This window comes from Heptranchias perlo, chromosome 5, assembly GCF_035084215.1.
Source record: "Heptranchias perlo isolate sHepPer1 chromosome 5, sHepPer1.hap1, whole genome shotgun sequence".
NCBI lineage: Eukaryota > Metazoa > Chordata > Chondrichthyes > Hexanchiformes > Hexanchidae > Heptranchias > Heptranchias perlo.
Genome location: NC_090329.1, coordinates 79,765,383 through 79,791,633, shown reverse-complemented (window position 1 = coordinate 79,791,633; position 26,251 = coordinate 79,765,383).

The following is a 26,251-nucleotide window of genomic DNA, read 5'->3' as shown; positions in this document are numbered from 1 at the left end:
AATGTCCCAATATACATTGGGCAGGAAATTGCTTAGATCGGTGTGGCAATGCTCGCAGCAGCTCCTATGAATAAAAGGTAGGAATTTACTTACCGTGGATCCGTGGCGTAGACTTGCGCGATTTTGAAGCTTTGAAAAAAAACCGCAACATCAGCCCAGCCTCTGAACAGCATGGATTGATTCTCATGGGAAATATCTGTAGGAATGGAAGCCGGAAGGAAGCAGGCAAGTCGACATCATTTACTTAAAGTAAACTTTATGTTAGTGCAATTAAAAAATTAACATATCTTCTTATAAAAAGTCAAGCAAATGATTTAATTTAATGAAAGTTAAAAGTAAAAAATGTTTTCTTAAATTTTAATTTTTAAATTTTTTTTAATGATCAAAAAATATTAAAATAAGACTAATATGACAGTCCACATTTTTAAAATTTAATTTTTAGTTTTTTTCACAGTCGTTAGGAGTCATCGCACTTTTAAAAAGTAGTGTAGAGCTGGTATTTTTCAGCGTACCTTTTGGTGACGTAAGTATTTTCATTCCAGCTGGACAGATGGGTAAGTTTATGATTTTTTGAATGATTTCAGTGATTGTAACGTACCATACCCCTTTAATTTGTAGCTGTTAAACTGCCGACGAACCAATGGGAGCAAGTTCACGGTTTCCAGGTTTTAGTGCGCATGTGCCCATTCGTGAGCTTGCTTCCTGGATTCGCCGGTGGAGAGGGAGGATGCCATTATGGACCAGCGTCCTGACATGACTAATTTCTGGCCCATTAATAACAGCTGACAGCCACAACACCTTTTCTGATGTCGTGAGATCACTAAACGTCTTCCTCCATTAGAGAAAGTTCCTGCAGGTTAAAGAGTTGGTTCCTTTTGCTTCCTTTGTCTGGTGCCATTTTCTCTTCCTCTTGCCTGCAGTATTCCCTTTAACGGCAATTCAACTTTAAATGCTGAAGCTGTGCCTTAGCAAAGCCTTCATCCTCCCCACAAAGTTTTACAGGCCTCCTTAGCATAATTAACCAGTAGCTGGTGAGACTTTGATTTTTGTCCTGCCCAGTAATATTAAAATAGGAACATTAGAACATAACAAATAGGAGCAGGAGTAGGCCATTCAGCCCCTCGAGCCTGCTCCGCCATTCAATCAGATCATGGCTGATCTTCGACCTCAACTCCACTTTCCTGCCCAATCCCCATATCCCTTGATTCCCCTAGAGTCCAAAAATCTATCAAAATGAGTTGACCCGAGGTCAGTGTTGGGGTCATAGGGTGGGTGGAAGTCCCGCCCCACCACACTTCCAATGGCAGATCGTGAGACTCAGAATGTAAGTGACAAGTACCTATCTTCAACCTACTGCCAATTGTGGGGGCTGGGGGGTTGGAAATTTGGCAGCTCTGCCAGGGAGCCAAGCCGGAAGTTGAGCATTAAAAGGTGGGCGGCAATCTGGTTGGGTGGCGGTTGGGGGGAGGGGGGACGGTGGAGAGCAGAGGGCCAGCAGATGGTGGGACGATTTTTGTGAAACCAAGAGAAGCATTCATTTTACTTGCCTTTTTTGAGTGACCCCTTTAAAGGCTACTGGTAAGGCCATTCTACGTCAAGCAACAATGTTGGTACCTGAAAATTGCATCAGGGAGCTATGTACGTCATATGACCTTGCTTTACATACCTTAGCGAGGCACTGAAACAGGTGGGCACTCTGGCTGCTCATGGCGGTGGGTAGCTCAGCAGTGGGAATTTAAAAAAATTCATTTATGGGATGTGGGTGTCGCTGGCAAGCCCAGCATTTATTGACCATCCCTAATTGCCCTTGAGAAGATGGTGATGAGCTGCCTTCTTGAACCGCTGCAGTCCATGTGGTGAAGGATCTCCCACAGTGCTGTTAGGAAGGGAGTTCCAGGATCTTGACCCAGCAACGATGAAGGAACGGTGATATATTTCCAAGTCGGGATGGTGTGTGACTTGGAGGGGAACGTGCAGATGGCGCTGTTCCCATGTGCCTGCTACCCTTATCATTCTAGGTGGTAGAGGTCGTGGGTTTGGCAGATGCTGTCAAAGAAATCTTGGTGAGTTGCTGCAGCGCATCTTGTAGAAGGCACACACTGCAGCCACGATGTGCCCGTGGTAGAGGGAGTGAATGTTTAAGGTTGTGGATGGCGTGCCAAACAAGTGGGCTGCTTTGTCCTGGATGGTGTTGAACTTCTTGAGTGTTGGTGGAGCTGCACTCATCCAGACAAGTGGAGAGTATTCCATCACACTCCTGACTTGTGCCTTGTGGATGGTGGAAAGGCTTTAGGGAGTCAGGATGTTAGTCACTCGCCGCAGAATACCCAGCCTCTGACCTGCTCTTGTAGCCACAGTATTTATGTGGCTGGTCCAGTTAAGTTTCTGGTCAGTGGTGATCCCCAGGATGTTGATGGTGGGGGATTCGGTGATGGTAATGCCGTTGAATGTCAAGGGGAGGTGGTTAGACTCTCTCTTGTTGGAGATGGTCATTGCCTGGCACTTGTCTGGCACGAATGTTTTTTGCTACTTATCAGCCCAATTGGGTGGTAAGTAATGGACTACCACTTGCTCTGCATTACCGCCCCATTCCCGCCTTAGAACAGGGAGGAGAACTCACGCCTATGTGTGAATTTCAATGTCTCATTTGCTTAAATGTCATATTCACAAAGCAGCAATAAATCACAAATAAAATATTGGAGCATACCAATCAACATGTAGCAAAGTGGAGAATAACCATCAATCATAAAGTTCAAAAAATGATAAGTCAATAATGAGCAGTCAGCAAAAGCTATCAATAATAAAGGGAAATCAATCAAATTCCTCAAAATAATTTCTTTGGACTTTCCATCCACCATTTTCTTCTTCATTGAGTTGATTGTGTACAGTTAGAAATAAAATGTAAGATATTAAAAAACACAATTCTGAGAAAAATTACTAAACTTATCCATAAATTTTTGTTACAGTTAAAACTGCCATCAAGAAGCTTCTCTGAGACAGGCCTGCTCTTCTGTCTGCAGCCGAGTGTCTGAGTTTCAAATTTCATCTGGGCTTGGGTGCTTAAATTATCAACTGTTGCGGACAAATTCACTGAGTTAGATACATGATGGGAGTTATTTTCACCCTGCGGAGGAGTAGCTGTGCTTGTATAAAGTTATGATTACACACTCAGGTGCACACATTCTGTTTCTAATAATGTTGACCCGGCGTGAAAAGAGAGGGTCTGAGACATACAGGGTGCTGACTTTGCATCAGTGGAGGGTCACCTATTTACAAAGGGCAATGTAACAAAAAATGAAGACTTTTGTCTTTGTTGGATCATCTATTAGTTTCTTTATTGCTGATTTCTGCTACCTGAATATAATTTACATTATAGTCTGGCTAATATTTGCACCTCAAAGCTAGGCAGAGGCTTGCATAGTTTTGGAAGTCCTAGATATGCATGGTTTGATGGTTCACTTTGTACTTGTCTAGCAGGTAATTCAAAGTATTTGGTACAAATTAATGCATCAATCCATCCCGTTCAAATACCCTAGTGATTGACATCCTGTTGTAGTGGTTTTGATTGACAGCTATGTCGAGGGTAAGATGTGGATCAGGCCTGTGTTGGAAACTGAACAATGATTCTTTGTAGTTCCTTTGATGGACAGCTTTCGGCTGGGAGCTTCCAATTGTGAGTTTATAGTAGGTACCTCAAGATTCAATTTCTCCAATGCCCTCCTGGATGACCTCCTACGCTCCACCCTATACAAATTCCAACTTGTCTAAAATTACGCTGCCAGCATCCTGGACCATACCAAGTTCTGCTCACCCATCACTTTTGTTCTTGTGAACCTCCACTGGATGCCTGTCCCTCAAACACACAAAATGTAAAATCCTTGTTCTTTCTCGACCTTGTCCCACCTTATCTCTGCTAATTCCTTTGGCCATAGGTCCCAGCCTTCAACTTCTCCAGGTGGCTTCCTGTGCTCTCCTTCCTCCCATCATCCTCTATCGGTAACAGAACCTCCTGCCAGCTCAGCCCTATTCTCTGGATTCTCTCCTTAAACTTTCTTGGCTTGCTACTTCTTGCCCCATATTTAAAAGACTTCTCTGAATCTATCTTTTGGACATCTCTCCTAACTTCTTTGTAAATGTTCAACATATGTGCACCCCCATGTGAAGCAGGTTAAAGTTCTTTTATTACACTGAAGGTGCTATAAAATGCAAGCTTGTCGTTGTTGTCAGTAAGCTTGTACCAAATTCCTTTCTACTTTTTAATAGCGTTGTTAACCTATTCATTTTAAAAGGGTTAATGCCTCTCTTAAAATAAGAGAAATAATTTGATAGAAGAGTGCAAACTATTCTTAAGATCCATTGTCGACAGCAATTTCTATGTTAATAACATTCCCTCAACTCTTTTTTTATACCACACTAGCAAGCCTGACTGTACATTCAATTGCATACACTAACACCAACGTCCAACTTTCAGTCCCATGAAATCAGTTTGCATTTTTCATTGTATTTGTTGGTAATAAGGTAAAGGAACACAGGCCCTTGTTCTGAGTACATACATTTTACAGTAAATGATATGATTACTATGATTAGAACAAAATCATCCCAAACTGAATTAGAACTTGACATTTAAGTATGCCTCTCCATTTAGTGAAATGCAGGACTGGCTGAAGGGTGGGGAAGTCATTAGATGGAGGACACATTAAGCCTAGAAGGCAGCCTTTAATCATTCACTTTGGGGAAAAAATTGACACACGCTTCTGATTTAGACTGCACTTGGTTGGGGCTGTTCACAGCATATGCAAGCATTCTGCAGTCTCAAGTGCTTGACCTAGCCATTATTAGAGCCCCTACCAAAGTATTGCTGCTTTTAAGCAGTATTAAAACCCTGGATAGCTGTAGGGGAAATGCACTGTAATTCCCAAGCAGGCATCTTTTAGGTGACCCTGCTGCAAAAGGCCAATCATAAGTGGCTGAAGAGCTGGAGATTACACCAGTTGAAACAAACACAGCATCACGGCCTCACTAAGGTTTTTGCTTATACACAGATTCAGATTGGTCACCTTTATTATTATTATTACTTTATGCTTATATTTTAACATTATTGTCCCTAAGGATGACCTTTCTAGACATCTCTAAAACATTTCCCAAAAAAAGATATTGAATTTGGATTTGGTGGAATCCCACAGGGTTATTATACAGCCATTCCTGAATGATTAATGTAAAGCCTCATTCTGCTTGGCGTGGCATTTTTTAAGAGCATAATTTAGTCACAGAATATGGCTGGGCAAACATTGACATTTCCAGGAGAAAATAGAGTTTCAGATTTTCCAGAAATTTATGCTACTGCTCAGGGAAATAGCCTCACAACTTACACCTTTTATATGAAAATTTTCCTTCTTTGATATCTGTGACTCATCTCTCCACAAAAGAATTGCTCGTGTTAGAAAATTCTGTGGCTGAATATCATAAATTCAAGCTATCAAGAGTTGCATATTATTTAAGTAAAACAGAAGATGAATTAGACAAAAATTGGTTGCCTGTAATTAACTAAATTAATGCAAAATCAAGTCATCTTTAAAGTCTTTATTGCTACAATATCTCTGAGGCAAGTACTCCTGCCAGTACTTCTGCCAGCAAGAGCCCTGCAATTTGGTATCAGCAGATTATGCATCATTATATTCTCATCTGTGGTTTTGACCATTAATTAATGCAAATTAAACATTCTCAAATAAAACAGCACGTTAATTCAAAGAATTGGCCTGAAAACTTTGTAGTCTTTTGGAAGCTCTCCTAAAAACATGAAGGTGAATATAATTAAAAGAAGATACTCATAGACAATCTACTGTGGAGTTACATCACACAAGACTCTACAATTCTTTTAAATATAGGCTATCAAACTCAGCTTGGCACAACATATATGTACGGCACCTGCTCCTAACAAAATGGTCTCTGCGCTCAAGCCCGCTCTCCACTGTTGGAACTAAGCTTGATCAGCTTTGGGTGGATGGGCTACCACATGGCAGCAGATATCTCCATCTTGAGGGGAAAGGGAAAGCAATTTAAACAGCTTGTATAGGTACACCTCCTGTTCCTGTTCATGGAACAGCATTGATGATGAACACAGAGGCATCTACAGTCTGCTTCACCTTCATAGATCGGTCCTTTCACTGTGCAATCACATGCAAACTGCTCTGATCAAAATCATCCTGATCAAACCAATGCAAAAGCAAAGTGTAATCCACAAAAAATAAATTAAAATTCAGGGATCTAAAAATATCAGTGCTGAGAGCAAAGTAATGGGGTCAATTCATTGACTATTGGTGCTCAGCATACCTTGTATCATCTCAAGTTATTATCCAGTCAGATAGTAGTTGAAGTTATTTGTGCAAAGGTAAACCACTTGAATGTTTCTTATTACAATGGTGATGCTAAAGAATGGCAAATGACAATGAATAAGATGTTACACCAGACAATACTTTTTAATGAAATGGGACTGTTTACACCAATAATATCTGGTGTTCACCCGATGAAAGGGACATAATGATTTTGCTTAATTTAGCATAATTTGGTTGAGTCTATTTATTGGTTGACTCTCTAGTTCATTACACTGGTAACAATCCTCCTCACAGCTCTTGGATGTTGCCATTCAGAGTTTCCTTGAGTGCTCTGAAGGCCATTCTGTGAGGATTATGAGGTCAGCATGATGGTTTCAAATTGCTTGGTGGTAAATAGGCAGTTATATTACTAACAAGTGACTATTTGTTCCACATTTGTTTTACAACTGAGGTGACCATTCATTACCTCATCACACGTAAGTTAGCTCTCAGACTAGACTGACTTATCAAATAAATACTACATTGTCCAAGTATCATCCATATCTCAGAGATTGTGTAAATTGCACTTTGGCTTTTATGCATTTCTGAAGGATAGCAAAGACTCAACGCAAACTAAGATTTTTTTTGTACAGCTAAAAGTAACTATCATTTTAGTTCTAGCTCACTTTGAGGTGGTTAAATAAAGTTTAGCTTTGAAATATTATGCTTATCAATGAAATGTTCTTTTTCACTCAGTATTTCATAAACGCAGAGACATATTGTGAGCAATAGTGCAATAAGATAACCGAAGCATATAATCTATTTATCCTCTTTTTTTATATATTTGCTTCAGTGCTGAGGCATCTTTGGTACCTTGATCTTAGAAAATCTGCAAGACTCTGAACCTACTGAAGAAAAACATAACAATTGCTTGGATTTGACAGGAGTCCCATAATGCAACTGTATAATGATTTTAAAGCAATGGTTCAGCCAATCACGTTGCACAATGGATGCCACCATTCAAGATCTGAGCAGACAGACATCCCTGCTTGCACATATTTACGTTCTTAAACTGACACTTTCACTTTTTCAGGAAGACAGGGGAATATGAATAAAGTCACAGTGCTTATGAGAGGAAAAACAATATGAAAACATAAATAATTCATGCAAAATTCAAAGCACTTGTAAATTTAAAAAATATATTACATTTAAAATGTTCAAATTGTGCATTCCCTATATTTTAAGAGTGCTGCAAGTTGCAATCCCTATTTAACAATAGAGTAGAAAGCCCTAGGTCCACCTCACATTGGTAGTCAAGAGAACATCAAATTTTGAAATTACAAACATACAATGTCCTAGAAATTGCTCTGCATGGCGTACGTTTTTCAGGTGCCTCTCGGACTACTAAGGCCCCAATATGACGGGCAGGAAACATGCACACATTTCCCACCTCCCTTGAATTTCTGGGCCAACATGTTTTGTGTGAGCAAAACAATTCCTTCCATGAACTGAAGCCTATCCTTCATTTTTTCTTTTGCGGTATTTAACTTTCAATACAACTATTGTAGAATAGTTTTCAAAATATTTATTTTAAAAACTGTCATTTTTATAATAAGGAATAGTTTTTTAAAAGTTCAAAAAGTTGTATTAGATGGGTTTCATGGTATTTTGGGTTGTAGTTGCTGTGATTTTGATGCGTTTTCTGTTAGATTTTGGTGAGTTTGTGGTGTATTTTCAGGGTTTGTTGTATATTTTAAAATAGGTAACAAGTAACAATTAGAAGCTCTTTGTTTGCTTTCAAAATTCAATTCCTCCATAACATCATCTGCACTTGTCTCCACCTCAACCCATTTGCTCCTGAAAACCTCAGCCATGCCTTTGTTTCCTTCAGATGACTATTCCAATGCTCTCGTAGTCGACACCCCCATTATCCACCCTCCATAAACTTCAACACTCCAAAACTGCTACTCGTATCCTATCCCATCCCATCATCCCATTTTGTTAGGAGTTCCAGGATTTTGACCCAGCGACGATGAAGGAACGGCGATATATTTCCAAGTTGGTATGGTGTGTGACTTGGAGGGGAACGTGCAGGTGGTGTTGTTCCCATGTGCCTGCTGCTCTTGTCCTTCTAGGTGGTAGAGGTCGCTGGTTTGGGAGGTGCTGTCGAAGAAGCCTTGGCGAGTTGCTACAGTGCATCCTGTGGATGGTACACACTGCAGCCACAGTGCGCCGGTGGTGAAGGGAGTGAATGTTTAGGGTGGTGGATGGGGTGCCAATCAAGCGGGCTGCTTTATCTTGGATGGTGTCGAGCTTCTTGAGTGTTGTTGGAGCTGCACTCATCCAAGCAAGTGGAGAATATTCCATCACACTCCTGACTTGTGCCTTGTAGATGGTGGAAAGGCTTTGGGGAGTCAGGAGGTGAGTCACTCGCCGCACAATACCCAGCCTCTGACCTGCTCTTGTAGCCACAGTATTTATATGGCTGGTCCAGTTAAGTTTCTGGTCAATCGTGACCCCCAGGATGTTGATGGTGGGGGATTCGGCGATGGTAATGCCATTGAATGTCAAGGGGAGGTGGTTAGACTCTCTCTTGTTGGAGATGGTCATTGCCTAGCACTTATCTGGCGCGAATGTTACTTGCCACTTATGAGCCCAAGCCTGGATGTTGTCCAGGTCTTGCTGCATGCGGGCTCGGACTGCTTCATTATTTGAGGGGTTGCGAATGGAACTGAACACTGTGCAGTCATCAGCGAACATCCCCATTTCTGACCTTATGATGGAGGGAAGGTCATTGATGAAGCAGCTGAAGATGGTTGGGCCTAGGACACTGCCCTGAGGAACTCCTGCATCAATGTCCTGGGGCTGAGATGATTGGCCTCCAACAACCACTACCATCTTCCTTTGTGCTAGGTAATGACTCCAGCCACTGGAGAGTTTTCCCCCTGATTCCCATTGACTTCAATTTTACTAGGGCTCCTTGGTGCCACACTCGGTCAAATGCTGCCTTGATGTCAAAGGCAGTCACTCTCACCTCACCTCTGGAATTCAGCTCTTTTGTCCATGTTTGGACCAAGGCCGTAATGAGGTCTGGAGCCGAGTGGTCCTGGCGGAACCCAAACTGAGCATCGGTGAGCAGGTTATTGGTGAGTAAGTGCCGCTTGATAGCACTGTCGATGACACCTTCCATCACTTTGCTGATGATTGAGAGTAGACTGATGGGGCAGTAATTGGCCGGATTGGATTTGTCCTGCTTTTTGTGGACAGGACATACCTGGGCAATTTTCCACATTGTCGGGTAGATGCCAGTGTTGTAGCTGTACTGGAACAGCTTGGCTCGAGGCGCAGCTTGTTCTGGAGCACAAGTCTTCAGCACTACAGCTGGGATGTTGTCGGGGCCCATAGCCTTTGCTGTATCCAGTGCACTCAGCCGTTTCTTGATATCACTTGAAGTGAATCGAATTGGCTGAAGACTGGCCTTTGTGATAGTGGGGATATCGGGAGGAGGCCGAGATGGATTATCCACTCGGCACTTCTGGCTGAAGATGGTTGCAAACGCTTCAGCCTTGTCTTTTGCACTCACGTGCTGGACTCCGTCATCATTGAGGATGGGGATGTTTACGGAGCCTCCTCCTCCCGTTAGTTGTTTAATTGTCCACCACCATTCACGACTGGATGTGGCAGGACTGCAGAGCTTTGATCTGATCCGTTGGTTGTGGAATCGCTTAGCTCTGTCTATAGCATTTTGCTTCCGATGTTTACCATGCATGTACTCCTGAATTGTAGCTTCACCAGGTTGGCACCTCATTTTTAGGTACGGCTGGTGCTGCTCCTGGCATGCTCTTCTACACTCCTCATTGAACCAGGGTTGATCCCCTAGCTTGTTGGTAATGGTAGAGTGAGGATTATGCCGGGCCATGAGGTTACAGATTGTGCTGGAATACAATTCTGCTGCTGATGATGGCCCACAGCGCCTCATGGATGCCCAGTTTTGAGCTGCTAGATCTGTTCTGAATCTATCCCATTTAGCACGGTGGTCGTGCCACACAACACATTGGATGGTGTCCTCAGTGCGAAGACGGGACTTCATCTCCACGAGGACTGTGCGGTGGTCACTCCTACCAATACTGTCATGGACAAATGCATTTGCGACAGGTAGATTGGTGAGGACGAGGTCAAGTAAGTTTTTCCCTTGTGTTGGTTCGCTCACCACCTGCCGCAGGCCCAGTCTAGCAGCTATTTCCTTTTGGACTCTGCCAGCTCGGTCATTAGTTGTACTACCGAGCCACTCTTGGTGATGGACATTGAAATCCCCCACCCAGAGTACATTTTGTGCCCTCAGTGCTTCCTCCAAGTGGTGCTCAACATGGAGGAGGACTGATTCATCAGCTGAGGGAGGACGGTAGGTGGTAATCAGCAGGAGGTTTCCTTGCCCATGTTTGACCTGATGCCATGAGATTTCATGGGGTCCAGAGTCAATGTTGAGGACTCCCAGGGCCACTGCCTCCTGACTGTATATCACTGTACCGCCACCTCTGGTGTGTCTGTCCTGCCGGTGGGACAGGACATACCCAGGGATGGTGATGGAAGAGTCTGGGATGTTGGCTGAAAGGTATGATTCTGTGAGTATGGCTATGTCAGGCTGTTGCTTGACTAGTCTGTGGGACAGCTCTCCCAATTTTGGCACAAGACCCCAGATGTTAGTAAGGAGGACCTTGCAGGGTCGACTGGGCTTGGATTGCCGTTGTCGTGTCCGGTGCCTAGTGGTCCAATGCCAGGTGGTCCGTCCGGTTTTATTCTTATTATGACTTTTCGTCGCGAGATTTTACAACTGAGTGGCTTGCTAGGCCATTTCAGAGGGCAATTAAGAATCAACCACATTGCTGTGGGTCTGGAGTCACATATTGGCCAGACCGGGTAAGGACGGCAGGTTTCCTTCCCTAAAGGATGGCTGCACACACCAACAGGAGGCCCTGTTTTCGGGAGTGGCTAGCACTACTTAAAGGCAGCCTGCACCTCTTAAAGGGGAGGTACATTGTGGCTGCAGGAAGTCCTTTAGGAAATGCTGGAAGATATTGAAGAACGGCTACGTCTGGGAGAGAGCATGCAGCAAGGTTCTCGGACGGTGCACTAGAGGTTTTGGTGGAAGAGGTGGACAGATGAAGTGCCATCCTGTATCCGCAGGGGGGCAGGAGGCCCTTCAGACATATGCTGAAGAGGCAGAGGGAGGCTGTGGCGGATGAGGTAAATGCCAGGAGCATTGCACCATGCACATGGATGCGATGCAGGAAGAAGTTCAATGATTTGATATGAGTGGTTAAGGTGAGTGAATTCAATTGGCATCTCCTACCAACTCCATCACTGGCCTCATCCACTACTCCACACACTACGGTCCCCGTTACCCACCTACCAACAAACTCTTTCAATCAGTACGCAACCCTATGAATCAGATGCCTCATCTCACCATCACACATTACCACTCTTGCAAGCTGCACACCCACAACTTACAGGTCACACACACTGACAGCTATTCAATCATGACAGCCACATCACCCAAACATCTTGCAGGACACTCACTGACACACATCACTTTTTCTTGCAGGAGTAGGTGGCGCACAACACTAGGAAGCAGGAAAGAATGGGGGAGGATAGGCACACCTACACGCTCTAACTCCCATGGAGGAGACAGTGTTGTCTATCATTGGATGGGCTGTTGCTGAGGCCGTGGTCACTGGTGGTGCTGGAGGTATCAATGATGAGGGTCTCTGTATACTGAATCCTCCTTCTCGCTTCCCACTTCTCCCTCAGCCCACAATCTTTTCTGACTCGAGCTGCAGGTGGTGTACGCACGCACTTTTTACTTTCTCCTCTCCTCACCACAACTCAACTCATGTCCCTTTGTCATTTCAGATACCCAAGAACTGGAACCTGCCCAGTCAGAGGAGGCAGAGGATTATGACAGTGATGATGCAGACACACCATCACTCGATCTTACACTTGCAGCCACCAACTCAGGTACTGACACTGCACATTTTTTTTTTTTAAATTCGTTCACGGGATGTGGGCGTCACTGGCAAGGCCGGCATTTATTGCCCATCCCTAATTGCCCTCGAGAAGGTGGTGGTGAGCCGCCTTCTTGAACCGCTGCAGTCCGTGTGGTGACGGTTCTCCCACAGTGCTGTTAGGAAGGATAGAGGAGGGATCTGTACATGGTGAGACAACGGGCACAAGTGCACAGGAGCCGGGATGGGGGGAACGGATACCACAGGTGCCAGCTCGCCAGAGGGTGAGGTCGCATACGAGTTCTGCCGCAGAGGAATAAAATGATGACTTCAATGGGCCAGGCTACAGAAGAATGCTGATGGGCCGACACAGCGAAATGCTTGGTGCACTGGAAAGCCTTCCAGAAAGCCTGTATACAATGTCAAGGGGCATGGAGGAGTCCAGCTCCAACATGGCACAGGGCTTTGCAGAGAGCTTGGAGCCCATCCTTTCCAACATGGAATGGGTGGTCACCTTCATTAGCACACCTGTGGAACCCACCATGATACAGTGTCTGATGGCCGATGTCGTGGCTTCCTTTGCAGCACAAACATCTGCCGTCGAAGGACTGACTACTGCCTTGGAAGCTCAGACTGCTCCCATCGTGGCTCTGGGTTCCTCTGTTGAACGGGGCTTCCAAGGCATCACAGCAGTCCAGCAATCTGTTCTCCAGCAGATCAGTAGGATGCTGAGGAACCACCCTGGGAGAGTGGCAGTGTCGCCATTGAAGATGAACCTGCTCTCCTCTCTCAGGATGACAGTATTTCTGCTCCCACCCCTGTCACTCCGCCAGCGCCCTTGATTTTGCCTGTGAGCCAACCAGCCCAGACTGCTGTAGCCCAGGCCGAGGTGGTGCAGTCTGAAGCTGGGCCCTCTCGGCCCAGAGCTGCTCGAGGTCTTCCTCCTTGGCCATCTGCACACTCCTCAATTGAAGGTCAGCAGCCTCCCACCACCCATGCTTCAGCCACTGGAGTTGGATCTTGTAGGAGCACTAGGAAAGGTAAAGGCACACGAACGACAGGCACTAAGGGAATGCACAAGAGCGAATAGTCTCATTTTGTTTCAATCATTTCATGTGTAAATTTATCAAGGTGGATTTGATTTTGCATTTGGTGGTGGTTTTTATTTCTGCGATGAGCTGAGGGAGGAAACAATGTATAATCATAAGGAGAATGATTTGATGGTCATGTGGGAGGGGAAAGGTAAGGAGTGTGGGACTGTTGGTGAATGGGGAGGTTACTGATATCGCTCATTAATCATCTGATCATGCAGAGCCCTGGCAGACAGGGCCTGTCTACCTTGTAGCCTCCCGGCCTCATCCTCCACTTCCTGCTGCACTTCCTCCTCCTCCGTCTCTTCCTCCTCCTCCCTCTTCTGGCAGCTTGTCTGCGTGGCCTCTCTGCATGCTCCCAGTCATGTTCAATTCCCAGAGGAAGCTCTAGCAGGCCACCCATGTCTGGAAGCAACTTTGGTCAGTGCACTATTTTAAATGCCACTAACAGTACTGCAAGATCAGCCTAGCATTCTAAAAGAGGTGGCTGCAGAGATGGTGGATGCATTGGTTGTGATCTTCCAAAATTCCCTAGATTCTACAGCGGTCCCAGTAGATTGGAAGGTAGCAAATGTAACATTGCTATTCAAGAAAGAAGCGAGAGAGAAAACAGGGAACTACAGATCAGTTAGCCTGACATCAGTCGTTGGAAAAATGCTGGAATCCATTGTTAAAGAAGTGGTAACAGGGCACTTAGAAAATCATAATATAAATAGGTAAAGTCAGCATGGCTTTGTGAAAGGGAAATCGTGTTTGACAAATCTATTAGAGTTTTTTGAGGATGCAACTAGCAGAGTAGATAAAGGGGTACCAGTGGATGGAGTATATTTGGATTTCCAAAAGGCATTCGATAAGGTGCCACATAAAAGGTTGTTACACAAGATAAGGGCTCATGGCATTGGGGGTAATATATTAGCATGGATAGAAGATTCGTCAACGGACAGAAAACAGAGAGTAGGGATAAACGGTCATTTTCAGGCTGGCAGGCTGTAACTAGTGGAGTGTCGCAAGGATTGGTGTTTGGGCCTCAGCTATTTACAATCTATATCGATAACTTAGATGAAGGGACTGAGTGAAACATATCCAAGTTTGCTAATGATACAAAGGTAGGTGGGGAAGTAAACTGTGAGGAGGACGCAAAGATTCTGCAAAGGGGTATCGACAGGTTAAGTGAGTGAGCAAGAAAGTGGCAGGTGGAGTATAATGTGGGGAAATGTGAGGTTATATAGTTAGATAGGAAGAATAGAAAAACAGAATATTTTTTAAGTGGTGAGAAATTATTAAATGTCGGTGTTCAGAGGGAATTAGGTGTCCTTGTACATGAAACACAGAAAGTTAACAAGGTTAACAAGCAAGCAATTAGGAAGGCAAATGGTATGTTGGCCTTTATTTGTAGGGGGTTGGTGTACAAGAGTAAGGAAGTCTTGCTGCAATTGTACAGAGCTTTGGTGAGACCTCACCTGGAGTACTGTGTGCAGTTTTGGTCTCCTTACCTAAGGAAGGATATACTTGGCTTGGAGATGGTGCAACAAAGGTTCACTAGATTGATTCCTGGGATGAGAGGGTTGTCCTATGAAGAGAGGTTGAGTAGAATGGGCCTATACTCTCTGGAGTTTAGAAGAATGAGAAGTGATCGCATTGAAACATATAAGATTCTTAGAGGGCTTGACAGGGTAGATGCTGAGATGATGTTTCCCCTGGCTGGAGGGTCTAGAACTAGGAGACATAGTCTCAGGATAAGGGGTCAGACATTTAGGACCGAGATGAGGAGGAATTTCTTCACTCAGAGCGTCATGAATATTTGGAATTCTCTATGTCAGAGGGCTGTGGATGCTCAGTCATTGAGTATATTCAAGGCTGAGATGGATAGATTTTTGGACTCTAAGTGAGTCAATGGATATGGGGATTGGGAAGGAAAGTGGAGTTGAGGTCGAAGATCAGCCATGATCTTATAGAATGGTGGAGCAGGCTTGAGGGACCGCATGACCTACTCCTACTCCTATTTCTTATGTTCTTCTGTTCAGACCACTCTCTATAGAATAATGCAACTTTCTCCAAGTATAGGAAACTTCCACAAACACGTACAATTGTACCAGCAGCCAGGATAACTAATCCAGCAGCTAACCTGTAATTCCTGCTTGATCCCTTTAAATAGCGTTGGTGGGGGGAGTCCTTCATGCCCTTTAAGCCCTGTTCAGCTGTGCGAGCTGGAGTGTGGAGTTCCAAAATTTCAAATCAGCATTGCACACTGATTTACATCATGATTTCCCTACTCTACATGCTGCCGGCGTTCGTTAGGTGCGCATGTGCAACCACCTTTACCAAGAAGGCATCCTGCGCACTTCACATTGGAAGAATGGATGCCATTTTCAGGGCTTTGAAGTCCACGTAGCGCCTACAAAACAGGCGTTACACGGCCCAAGTTCGTCCCTATCAAGTCCAAGTCCAGGCTTTTGGTAGAAGCTTGGGTTTTGAAGTATTGGGCCAGAAATTACTCATGTCACCACCCCGTTCCATAATGATGTCCTCTCTCTCTGCCAGCGAATTGGTGGAATGAGTTCACGAATGCGCACATGTGCACTGAAACCCGGAAATCGTGAACTTGCTCCCATTGGTTTGCCAGCGGTTTGACAGCTACGAATTAAAGGGGCATACTACGTTACAATCACTGAAATCATTAAACATTCGGAATCTTAGCCATCTGCCCAGCTGGAATGAAAAGGCTTATGCCACCAAATGGCACGCCGAGAAATACCAGCTCCACACTACTTCTTAAAAGTGCGATGACTCCTAATGACTGCGAAGGAACTAAAACTTAAATTTTAAAAATGTGGAATGTCATATTACTCTTATCTTAATATTTTTTGATTTTTAAAAGAATTACATTTTTTTTTACTTTTAACTTCTGTTTGTTTCATTAAATTAAATCATTTGCTTGGCTTTTTATAAGAAGGTTTGTTAAATTTTTATTTGCACTGACGTACAGAAGTTCACTTTAAATTAATGATTTCTATTTGCCTGCTTGTGGGCTTCTCTTCCTGACAGATTCTGTGGGCGTGGCTTCTATTCCCACAGTCTGTCCAATGTGAATGAGAACCTACACTGAGTTCAGAGCGCACAAGTTGAAAAGAATTCAAAATGGAGCAAGTGGACATTGCGGGCCACGATGTTGAAGTATTTTTGTACTTTTTATCTGCAGGATGTGCGGAGAGCCTTGCCACGCCGGTCGGCTCAAGTTCTGTCCCAATAACTTTAATGGAAGTATTAAAAGATACAAACGACAATTCAATGTGTAAATTTAATCATGTCACTGTGAAATATGTTTTTTTAATTTAGTTTAAAATTTTATTTTGGACATTAAAAATTTCAGTTAGAGGAAAAAATGACTTTTTTTGAAGATGTATTTGAGTGATTAGATTGGTTCATTCGTAAAGAGTGATAGTGAAATATTTACCTAGGAATTTTCAATTATAAAATTGTTGTGACCAGAAGAATTTTAACTTTTTTTACTTCTTAAAATTTTAAACAGAATCATTTTGTTGTATAAATAGTTAAAGAATGAGGACCAATGAAATGCTCAGTTTATTTCACTCATGAGAATTGTTTTGGATTTGGTCAACTATGAACTATTAGATGGTTACGTGTGAGGTTTGCCAGTGAATGGGGAGATCCCAGCTGAGCTTCATCCTGCTCTTGCCCAATGTCCACATACTTGTATTTCCATCAGAGATCATTGGATGATGATTAAGAGTATTTTGCCTCCATAGTTAAGGGGCACTGAGCCCAATTGCAGCATCACCCTATTTGAGATCAACTAACTCAGTAAAGATTGCAGATTGAACTGAGTCCCTCCTTGTCCACATGGCTCAGACACTCACCTGTGTAAATCTTTGGCATCATCAGGGAAACCAGCTCTTTTTTCAAGATGTTAATTGATGCATTAACTGCTCTAGCTGTGAGTCTATTCTGCATATCGATTGCTCTGAAAAACATTTCTTCGAATCTTGTCACAGCCTTTAATTTTAGGTGTTAGCTGTGGCTCAGTGGTAGCACTCTCGCCTGTGAGTTAGAAGGTTGTGGGTTCATAGTCCAACTCCAGAGACTTGAGTACAAAATCTAGGCTGACACTCCAGTGCAGTACTGAGCAAGTGCTGTATTGTTGGAGGCGCTGTGTTTCAGATGAGATGCTAATCTGAGACCCCATCTTTCCTTTCAGGTGGACATAACAGATCCCATGGCACTATTTCAAATAAAAGCAGGGAAATTCTCTCTGGAGCCCTGGCCAATATTTATTCCTTAACCAAAATCACTCTAACAGATTATCTGCCCATTATCACATTGCTGTTTGGGGGACCTTGCTGTGTGCAAGTTGGCTGCCATGTTTCCTATAATACTACAGTGACTGAACCTCAAAAGTATTTCATTGGTTGTTAAGTGCTTTGGGAATCCTGAGGTCATGAAAGGTGCTTTATAAATGCAAATCTTTCTTTCTTTTACTCTGTTCTATAGTTTTGTACTCAGAGCCCAAGTGGAATAACTTGCTTGCATCTATACTATCAATTCCGCTCAGCAATTTAAAAACTTGAAACATATCCTGTCTCACTCTTGTGTAATAAAAAATAGTCCAGTTCTGTGGACTCTTAAGTACAGGAATCTTCCCTGTTGGTCTTCCATGAAACTCTTGCTAATTCATCAAGTTCCTTTTGAAGCTAGGGTGCCTTAAAATCCATATAATATTCCAAATGTAGCTGCACAGTGATCTATATAGTTTGACCAACTTATTTTGACTTAACATTCAAATACCATTGAGCTGAATCCCAGTATATGATTAGCCCAAGCAGAGGCTAGACATCCCATACAGGGAGGACGATAACTAGCCAGGATTCCACTGAACTATATATGTTGTCATTGGTCACCAGCTTTGTTTATCTCTAAAATAAAAATGCTGATATTTTGAAACTGACAGGGGATGAAATTGGACCTTGTTCCATCGGTTTTCCAAGTGGAAAATTGGTGCAAAGAGCTCCAATTTAAGAGACCAACCTCCTGCATCAGAACAATTCCGAACAAATCTGATGCCATATTGGTTCAGGCGCTGTACAGGCATCATGTCGGCCACCTAAAACAGATGTTAGGCCTCTTGAATATGGCAATAAAGGGCTGAATGCCAGTTTTAGGACCCAAGATGTCGGGCTGGGGGGTCACCATCAAAGAAGTAAGTTTTAAACGAGAATACTTACCTGAATGTGGAGCCAGGAGGAGCAGGAGAGCTCCTCCTGGCTCCATATTAAAACAGGTCGATGCTGGCCACCTCTCATTCCCCCACCCCCCACTCCGTAATTGCCTCTCCCCTCAACCCCAGGACTTATTTGTTGCCCTCAACTGGCATCCAAGCCAAATGAATTTGCTGCTCCACCCGTGACCGGTTCGCTGCCTCTGGGGCTTTGACTGACGCCTGCAGCTCACCGGTACTCTCCTATCGAGGTTGGTGGATCAATTTGCCATGGTCCTGCCGCCTGCCTCATTAGGTGCGTGCAGTGCACTCGTAAAACATCCCGATTCATGCACGATCCAATTTCCAGGCCACAGTATCAACTCAATAAATGGACCAAATTTGTCAGGTGAATATTGCTGTATTATAATTCTGAGAAGGAACAAGTTTTACTTAAAAATGACACATTAGCTATATGTGGAATTATTACTGCTTCAGGGCTTATGGAAGTCAAATTAACACATCACCAATGCAAATGGAAACTTTGATATATAGGAGGTTATATTGGATAACCCCCGAAAATGGATCGTGGTGTGTGATTAACACTTTCCCTGCAATGAAGGTAGCACGTAACATTCATGCTGTCTGATGATTTAAACGATTGCTGCGTGCAGCCAGCACTTCCTATGCTGTTAGTTGGCTGCACACATCAGCAGGAGGCCCCAATATCGGGACTGGCTAGCGCTATCTAAAGGCAACCTGCACCACTTAAAGGGGAGGTGCACTGTGGCTGCAGGACGTGGTGTGAGAAGTGATTCCTGGGCCCTGATAGTTGGAAGAATGGCTGCGCCTGTGAGAGAGTGTTCATCAAGGTTCTCTGGTGATGCACTAGAGGCCTTGGTGGAAGAGGTGGACAGAAGGAGGGACATCCTATGTCCACGGGGTGGGGGGGCGAGAGGCCCTCCAGATATGTGCTCAAGAGGCAGTAGGAGGAAATAGCGGATGAGGTCAATGCCAGGATCATAGCGTCAAGAACATGGATGCAGTGCAGGAAGAAGTTCAATGATTTGACACGAGTGGTCAAGGTGAGTGAGTTCAACTGTCAAGTGGCGTCTCCTACCAACTGCACCACTAACAGCATCCACTGCTCCATACACTACATCCCCCATCACCCACCTACCAACATACTCTTTCAATCGGTACTCAGCCCTTCAAATCGGATGCTTCATCTCACCCTCACATATTACCGCTGTTGTAAGCCACACACCCACAACTCACATGCCACACACACTGGCAACTATTCAACCATGACAGCCACATCACCCAAACATCTTGCAGGACACTCACTGACACACTTCCCTCTTTCTTGCAGGAGAAGGTGGCGCGTAAGAGTAGGCAGCAAGAAAGAACTGGAGGACGACAGGCACACCTACATGTCCCAACACCCATGGAGGGGACAGTGCTGGCCATCATTGGAAGGGCCATCGCTGAGGCCGTGGCCACTGGCAGCGCTAGATGGATCGATGATGAGGGTCACTGCATACCGTATTCTCCTTCTCGCTTCCCACTTCTCCCTCACCCCACAATCCTTTCTGACTCACGTGCTGCAGATGGTCTCCCCTCACCACAACTCAACCCGTGTCCCTTTGTCATTGCAGATACCCAAGAACTGGAACCTGCTCACTCAGAGGAGGCAGAGGAAGATGACAGTGATGATGAACACACACCGTCACTCGATCTTACACTTGCAGCCTCCAGATCAGAGACTGACACTGCGTGTAATTTAGAGGCTAGGACAGAGGAGGGATCTGCACGTGGTGAGACACCGGGCACAGGTGCGCAGGAGCCGGGGCAGGGGGGGAATGGATACTGCAGGTGCCAGCTAGCCAGAGGGCGAGGTCGCTCTCTAGTTCTGCTGCAGAGGAGTCACATGATGACTTTGATGAGCCAGGCTACCGAGGAATGCTAATGGGCGTAATCAACCAAATGCTTGGTGCTCTGGAAAGCCTGCCAGAAAGCCTGTGCACAATGTCAAGCAGCATGGAGGAGTCCAGTTCCAGCTTGGCACAGGGCTTTGCGCAGAGCTTGGAGCCCATCCTTTCCCACATGGAACTGGTAGTCAACTCCATCAGCACGCCTGTGGATCCCACCATGATATAGCGACTGATGACTGATGTCACAGCTTCCATTGCAGCACAAACATCTGCCATCAAAGGTCTGACTACTGCCTTGGAATCTCAGATTGCTGCTATCGTGGTTCTGGGTACCACTGTTGAAAGGGGCTTCCAGGGCATCGCAGCAGTCCAGCAATATGTTCTCCAACCGATCACGAGGATTGCTGAGGCGTCGCCCGGGAGAGTGGCAGTGTGGCCAGGGAAGACGAACCTGCTGTCCTCTCTCAGGATGACAGCATTCCTGCTCCCATCCCTGCCATTCCGCTAGTGCCCCTGCTGTTGGCTGTCAGCCAGCCAGACCAGACTGTTGCATGGCCATTCACCAGGCTGAGATGATGCAGTCTGAAGCTGGGACCCCTCGGCCCAGAGCTGCTTGAGGTCATCCTCCAAGGCCATCTGCACTCTCCTCAATTGAAGATCAGCAGCCTCCCACCACCCATGCTCCAGCCGCTGAGGATGCACCTCGTAGGAGCACTAGGAAGGGAAAAGGCACACGGACAACAGGCACTAAGGGAATGCACAAGGGTGAATAGTTTCATTTTGTTTCAATCATTTGATGTGTTAATTTATAAATGTGGATTTGAATTTGCATTTGATGGTGGTTTTTATTTCTGCGATGAACCGAGGGAGGAAACAATGTGTAATCATAAGGAGGATATGTTGATGGTCATGTGAGAGAGGAAAGGAGTGTGAGACTGTTGGTGAATGGGGAGGTGTCATTGAGGTTACTGGCATCGCTCATTACTAATCTGATCTCGCAGAGCCCTGGCAGATTTGGCCTGTCTACCTTGTAGCCTTACTGCCTCATCCTCCACTTCCTGCTGCACTTCCTCCCCCTCCGTCTCTTCCTCCTACGTCTCTTCCTCCTCCTCCACTTCCTTCTCTTCCTCTGCCTCTTGCTCAGGTTCTTGCAAGAACCTGAGTTGGTGGCAAGGGCTGTTCCCTCATAATGGCGAGGTTGTGCAGCATGAAGCGAACAATGACAAATCTTGAAACCTGATCAGCTGAGTACGGCAGGGCTTCTCCAGAGCGGTCCTGGCAGCGGAAACATTGCTTGAGGATACCTATGGTGTGCTCTCATTTTAGGCCTGCTGTGCACATGCGTTCCTGACTGGAGTCATGAGTCATTTCATGAGGGGATAACCCTTGTTGCCTAGAAGCCAGCCTTTGATTTGCTGTGCTGGTTGAAATATAGTTGGAAGAGGACTGCCGCAGGATGAAGGAATCATGACTGCTGCCAGGATAGTGGGTATTGACTTGCATGATGCGTTGCATGTGGTCGCATATTGAGGGAGTGGAATCCCTTTCTGTTTGTGAATATGGCTGAGTTCAGATGTGGAGCACACATGGCAATATGCGTGTAGTCAATGGCACCCTGCACCATTGTGAAGCCTGCAATGCGAGCAAACCCTCATGCTCACTCCTGCTGCTTGTCTTTGGCAGGAGGGAATGAGATAAATCTGTTTCTGAGTGCGTGCAGAGCCTCGGTGACCTCCCTTATACAGCAGTGCACTACAAATTGCAAGATGTTGCTTATATCGCCATCAGCAGCCTGAAAGGAGCCAGATCCATAAAAATTGCATGCCATGGTTACCTTGACAGCCACAGGCAATGCTATCCTTGCCCTGCTCTGAGGCTGCAGTTGTGACTGCAGCAGTTGACAAATTTCGGTCACAACCTTTTTCGTGAACCGCAGACGTCTGGTGCACTGGTCGTCGCAGAAGTTGAGGTAAGATAATTGGTCCCTGAGGATCCTCATTGGATATGGCCTCCTGCTGAGTGCCCTGCACCTCTTCCTCCTCCTCCTCCCTCTTCTAGCAGCTTGTCCTGCTCTGCATGGCCTCTCTTCATTCTCCCAGTCATGTTCAATTCCCCGAGGAAACTCTAGGCAGGCCACCTATGTCTGGCAGCAACCTAGTTCAGAACACTATTTTAAATGCCAATAAAAGTACTGCAAAACCAGCCAGACCACTCTGGACAGAATATTGAAACTGTAGCCAAGTATAGAAAACATCCAAAAACACATACAATTGCACCAGCGGCCAGAAGAAATAATCCAGCAACTAGCCTGTAAATACTTCATGATCCCTTTAAATAGCGTTAATGGGAGGTCCTTCATGCCCTTTAAGTCCTGCTCAGCTGTGCGAGGTTAAGACATGGTGTTGGCTGGAGCATGGCATTCCAAAATGTCAATGGCTGCTTCAAATCAGCGTTGCACACTGATTTGCGTCATAATCTCCCTACTCTACATGCTGCTGGCGTTCGTTAGGTGCGGGTACGCAAACCCCTTTACCAAGGTGGCATCCTGTGCACTTCACGTTGGAAATGTGCGTGAGCATCTTTTGACGCCATTTTCGGGGCTTAAGTGTCTGCTTGGCACCTACAAAATGGGCACTAAACGGTCCAATTTCGCCCCCATAAACTTTAAACAATTTTGTACTATTAAGGTAATTGTTATCATGTAAATGGTTTTGCTTTTAGAATTGGATATTACAATTTTAAGACATAAGTAAAATACATAATAATCCTATAATATATAATTAGGAAATTAAAATATTTTCATTATAATTAACTTTTTGGAAATTATATTTGAAGGATTCTTAAATTAAATTGAGCCTTTTGATAAAAGTAGAGCTTTAGCCAAAAAGTCAGTTTGCAGTCAACAAAAAATGCTACAACCCTGGGTTAATTTCTATTGACAATACTGTACTCCTTTCCCATTAATCAGAGGTGTAATTAATTAAACTGTAGCAACTGAATAGGTTTAATGGATAGGGATTGGTAATTTCTCATATTTATATTGGCAGCAATGGAGCTATTGACATCTGCTATTATTCATCCCACAGCTTGTCATATTCTACACAATGCAAACTTGCTTTCTTTCTGCCCTGTTTAATGGGCTGTTAGGCAGTGACCCAGACCCTTAACTCACTCCCTTTTGTGAATGATGTGACTCCAGCATAAAAAATAAATAGGCTTTTATATTCATTGTTGCAATTGTGACTGTATTAGGCATATACTGACATTTCATTAAACTTCTTCATTATTGCCGTTTAGATTAATATGTGCACCCTACCAATTATTTCTTGTTAAAAAAAAAGTGGTGTATTTCTAGCGTGGGGGACTGAAATGACAGGATAATGAGAGCCAAAGCTGCTGCCCCAGAAATTCCACTATTTACAGCAGAATTGCACCTGATTTAAGCATGTAGAAAAGAGGCAAAACTTGTCGAACTTGTCAAACCAGGAAGTGATTGAGTTTACAGACTCTTACCATCCACATACTTTGTCTGAAATATCAGCCCCAAAGTTCCTCACTGTTTTTGGTGTTTCTGGGGCCTAAAATTAGGACGACTCACTTTACTGGCATGTAAATTGGGGTGGAAGCCATTTTTCCTAGTTTTCTGCTCCGAGTTCCCGATTGTATTTTGGGCCTTCCCACAATCTGCCAACTAAGTCCTCATAGAACAACTTTAAATATATTTAAGTGAGGGCTAATGGCTCTGATATGCCAAAATTCTGTACGTTACACTTGCAATGCACCAGGGGTAACGTAGAACAAGGTAATGAAGGTGTACCTGTTGCCAGGATCAGCTGAAACTGATGGAAATGTAGAACTTTCGAGTCTGAAGAGTCTTGAAACTTTGGGGGTGAAATTCAACAGAAAAGAAATTCGGGCAGGGTACATAATGGATGGCCCATTTTGCCCTGCTGCGAAAGTTGAATTTTACCTCTTTTTGTATGGCTTACTGGAGATGAGAGACAGTGCTGGATTTGCCTCTGACTGCCTGTGAGACTGTCAGGCCCATGGGTTATTTTTTTCCTCAGCCACAATGAGAAGTACTGAGGACCAGATATGAAATTCCCAATTAGCATTCCTTTATTTGCCATTATAATGCAAGGGGAGCAGCAGGAGAAGATGGAGAAAAATACAGTGAGGGACCACAACAGGATATTGCGATTTTACCGCCCCCCGCCCCCCATGAATTTACAGGCTGCCCAGGTTCTATGCAGGTCTTGGTGAAGAGTGTGCTTCACCTGGCCTCCAGCCTATAGCCACAATCTCCAACCTACACTGCTCTACCTGAGGCTGTGCATGTCATGACCCGTTCAACTTTTGTATATCTGGGTCATTTCAGGCAGCCCTGGGAATCTATGAATATCAGCCAGGGTGCCATCCAGGTATGCATTAAGTAACTGACACAATTTTCCAGACAGATGGGGAGTTCATCCAGTTTGGCATTGCAATAATGTGGCAGTGAGGTAGGGCCTTCAAGTTTAAAGACATTGCTGGCTTTCCCAAGGTGCAGGATACAATATGTGCCACTCACATGGCTTTGCAAGCTCCTACAGTCAACCCCCTTAACTTCATTAACAAAAAGGGCCACCACTTGCTTAATGTCCAGATTGTGTGTGACAACATGCAAACAATTCTGCATGTCAACATGAGATTTGCAGGAAGTTGCCACCATGAACTCGCCCGTAGGAATTTGGCCCTCCCTGAGCTCTTCATGGGCCGAATGGCCTCCTTCTGTGCCATAAATTTCTATGATTATATGATTCAAGGAAGAGAACAATGTGAATAGATGGCTTGTGGGTGACAAGGTGTACCCCTTCCTGACATTGATAATAATCTCTCTAAAGGTTGCAAGAACGGCAACAGTGCGCACTACAATGAGGCACATATCTTTATCACAGCGACCACTGAGAGAACTATCGAAGCCTTAAAAGGGCACTTTCACTGTACTGACAGTGCAGAAGTCGCTCTGCAATATGCTTCAGATCATGGGGGAGACTTTCAACTGTTGGACGCTCCTTTCTTGCCTGAAGAACGGGTAACCGCCAGTTGAAAATCTGACGGTGAACTTGTGCACCCATTTCTCCACCTGAATCAACTTTCAGGCAGGCCTTTAAATGAGTGCCCTGCACTCCCACCCAAAACAGGCGAAAGGCTGTTTAAATATGGAAATGTGGGTTCAACACCTGTTGTGGGACCCCGATTGCAACTTTCAAGGAGAAATGGGCAAAGCGGCGTGTTGCATGCAGCCTTTGACAGTCAATTGCACCATCCTTCTCCATTATCTAGCTTGGTGTCCTTGCTTGGTCCACTCTTGCCCATCTGATCATAGCCAGATCATCTCCAGCAATAGCTTCTCTTCCACTCCACTCTGTTACCTGTGAAGTTCCCCAAAGATCTTTGCTTGGCCCCCTCCTTGTCCTCATCTACATGCTGCCCCTTGGCAATGTTCATGGTATCATGGTATCATAACAGGTACAGCACAGGAGGAAGCCCATCATGCCTGTGCCGGTTCTTTGAAAGGGCTATCCAGTTAGTCGCACTCCCCTGCTCTTTCCTCATCGTCCTGTAATTTTTTTTCCTTCAAGTATTTATCCAATTCCCTTTTGAAAGTTATTATTGAATCTGCTTCCACCACCCTTTCAGGAAAGTGCCCTTCCAGATC